Here is a 4,035-nt window from a genome sequence, read left to right as displayed (position 1 = left end):
AGATTTATGGATTCTACTGATTCAGATGATGATAATTCAGATGATGATGCTGATTTGGATGATGATGACATTTTAAAATCTCTAACAGTGGTACGGGCTACTCAAAATAATCTGTTTTCTACTACTCTACTTGCTACCGGTTACTATATGACATATTTTGACAAGAATGAGCCTAGAACATTTGGTCAAAGTGGCTATAGTTGGATGATGGATGTGTTGAGGACAGGAGGTAGTCATAAGATGTTTAGAATGGATGCTACATTGTTTTACAAGTTGCATAATTTGCTGGTAACTAGCTATAGCCTTCAATCTTCTATTCATATAAGCTCAATGGAATCACTTGCTCTGTTTTTAACAATTCTTGGTCAGGGATGGTCTTTTAGTGGATTGACAAATGTATTCAAGCATTCAAATGAGACTATGAGTAGAAAATTTGAAGAGGTATTGAATTGTGTAGTGGCTATGGCTAAAGAGTACATAAAACCACTTGATCCGAACTTCTCTACTACACATACTAGGATCAGTAGTGATAGTAGGATGATGCCGTATTTCAAAGATTGTATTGGGCAATTGAATGGCACTCATATTTCAGCAACACCACCTCCAAAAGATCTCATCCGATTCATTGGTAGATGTGGCAAAGCAACTCAAAATGTTATGGTTGTGGTTGATTTTGACTTGAGGTTCACATATGCATCAATTGGACAGCCCAGGTCTATGCATGACACTAATGTGCTCTTTCATGCTTTGGAGCAAGATAGGGAAAATTTCCCTCATCCCCCTTTAGGTAAGATGTCATGGCAGCTTATGCTCAGTGAAGTATGCAACAAACATATAATGGTACTAATAATTTTTTGACATATTTGTTGTAGGAAAATACTACCTTATCGATGCAGGATATCCAAACCGCCCCAGATACTTGGCTCCTTACAAAGGATAGAGGTACCATGTTCCCGATTGGAGAAGAGGACCAGCACCTAGTGGTGAGCAAGAGCTTTTTAATGATTTGCATGCTCGCATCCGCAACGCGGTTGAACGGACTTTTGGTGTGTGGAAAATGAAGTGGAGGATCCTTCTTAAGATGCCGTCTTACCCACTCGAGAAGCAAATGATGATTATAGCGGCTTCCATGTGTCTACACAATTTCATTCGTGAGAACAGTGTAACGGATAAAGATTTCTGCAAGTGTGATAGGAATGTTGATTATGTGCCTACTATACCGTAGAGATATGCTAGATATCAACCTTCTCAAAGTGCATCAGATACATCAACTCCACATTCTAGCACTCGAAGCATGGACAGATTTCGGGATGACCTTGCGAGGGCAATTTATTTGGCTAGATCATCATAAATTTGCTTTGTAGTCTTTGCTTTTAATGGTATGATCTTGTTTGGATTAGACTGTTTGTAAGTATTTTTGTTTAGGCTCAGATTACTAGTATACTTAGCATGGCACAAATAACTACTCATAATTGGGCTTTATACTTGGCCTGGCACAAATTCCTTTATAATATGTTGCTGGAACAAGCTAGCAGAACCGTTCTGCTACTCATGTTTGGAACAAGGTGGCACAAATTCCTTTATACTCGCTGGAACAAGCTAGCACAAATTTCTTTATAACTACTCATGTTTGGAACAAACTAGCAGAACCTGGAACAAGCTAGCAGAACCTGAAACAATCTTGTTGTTAATATGTGATAACACAGGCGTTTATTTGCAAAAATATAAGAGAAGCCATTTTTTATCCAAACAGTTTCAATTAGTTTTAGCTTCACCGTAAAAGCAGCTTTGGCAATAAAGCTAAAGCCAAAGCTGTTTTAAGTGAAGCCAAAGCCCCACCAAACGGACCCAAGTCTCTTTCCGGACTTGGTTTTTCTCTTTGATATCGACGGATTAGAAAATCCCAATATGGCTCTGCTAATCGTCGAGCGCGCCAGGAGCGCTACGAGCGATGGAACTTGGACATCATGTGATTTTCCTTTCTGGAAATTTTTCTCCACTACTTTCTATTTTTTAGAAAGTTATAACTTATATACGCGTATAATTTCTTCCAAAGTAATTATTAGATGATTTTTTAGCATAACTATCATATGATAATTTTCAGCACATCTTTTGTGATATGCATAAGTTTTACCCATAATTTTTTTCATTCAACTTTTTATATGATAACTTATTGACACAACTTCTACGACTCGTACAATTTTTATGCATAATTTTTTTTAGTCTACTTACTGAAGGATAATTTTGAACATAACTTCCATCTGAATGTTATCGGAAAATCTTCTCACACACCTTTGATACATAAGTTCACCAAAAAATACAACTTCTTGAGATAACTTTTTATCATACTTTGTATGAAATAATTGTCAAAAAGAACATCCCAGAAACACAACATAAAGAAGTAAACAAAAAAGACTGAAAAAGGAAATAGGTATTTTGTAAAGGAAAAAAGTTTAGAAAGAAAAATAAAAAAGAAAGTAGTTAATACCTGGGCACACTACATACGTTTGCGCTCATAATAATACCTAGGCACATTACGTACGCACGCAGCTTGGGCTGCTGTCGCGTCCCACGCGACGAAGCCAGAAAAGCAAAAGGAAGAAAAGGCAGTTGTAGGACCCACGCACGTGGAAGATCAGCAGTGGTTGCACGTACCCGGCGGTTTGGACTGAGATGATGATGGCAGGCCTCTTTGAGTCTGCCATTCAGAACTGGTTCAAATCCTGTACTTCTCCCTACACATGGTCCATACAGTTTCCCTCGCTCAACTTGGTTACGAGTTGCGACTTCTACAAATAACTAGAATCAACGCGCGGTGTTGCCCTACTTGGGCCTTTGTAGGCCAACGTAAATACTGTGATGTCATTTATCTATCTATCGGTGGAATTGTGTTTGAGAAAGTTGGAATAGACTGGTACTATCTTTTTTTTATTAGAGCCAAGTTATTTATTTGAGTCTTGGGATTTATATTTCTCTGGTGATGATGCGTGTATTGAAATTGAAGCAAAGATGAAATGTATGTTTAATGTGGAAATCATTGTGTTCAGATGGGCAGAAGTTCAATGAAAAAATAGACATGATCAGATCTTATGTTTCTTATTTGACATCTTCGGTTGATGGAGGATTGGTTTAATTTGAAGACGGATTAATTTTATAAAAATCACTTCAAATGAAGGGTCCTTAGCTTTTACACTCTTCTTATATAAAATTCGTACAACAAATGTGAATTCGGTTCCAATCCATTTTGATATTTGAGGTGGAATCAATGCTGGATCATACTGTTTGTGGAAAACTTCAGCACTTTCCTAATCATCTCTGCTACTCCTTTTCAAACATCATAAACTCAAGGCTATAGGTATCATTGCATATATGCTATTTTGTACTTGAGTAACCAATTGTAAAGATTAATTATTATTGTCATTGATTGGTATGAAAATATCAAAATAGATTTATGCATTAATATATCTTCACATCAAAATAGAGTATGCATTAATATATCTTCATATCAAAATAGAGTATGCATTAATATAGCTTACTTCCAATCAAATTGTGTGGAAGGACACCCTCTATCCTTTGTGCATTCATATACATTGCTTCCGAAAATCATTTTGGAGTTGCTGACCTTACGAGCATGATAGCACCAATGTTGTTTCTCTGAGATACCCATGACGGTGACGGTGCACTGATATCATTGTGCCTACGAAGGAGTAGCAAATAATCAGCATCGATACGTAACCATGGATAACCATCAGTGACTGAACTTATCCTTTCTTACCCAAAGATTTTTCTACTAATATTGTTGCAGTGCATTTATATTTTACAATAACTTTATCATTCTTCTACTTGAAATGATGAAGCGTCCTGATCTGCAGCTCAGATGGTTTGAAGTCCAAAGCAGAATGATGAAGTGGTTGTTAGAAAATTAACAGGGTTTGAGATTAATTTGAACATCTTTTAAAGTTGTCACCCCCAGCAAATCGCTCAGGTTTCAATGCATCCGAAATCCCAGCAATGTTAATTATCTCAGATTTCTGG

Source organism: Panicum hallii, chromosome 2 (assembly GCF_002211085.1).
Source record: "Panicum hallii strain FIL2 chromosome 2, PHallii_v3.1, whole genome shotgun sequence".
In the NCBI taxonomy this organism is placed as follows: domain Eukaryota; kingdom Viridiplantae; phylum Streptophyta; class Magnoliopsida; order Poales; family Poaceae; genus Panicum; species Panicum hallii.
The sequence above is the reverse complement of the archived record's forward strand: the minus strand, read 5'-3'. Positions refer to the sequence as shown.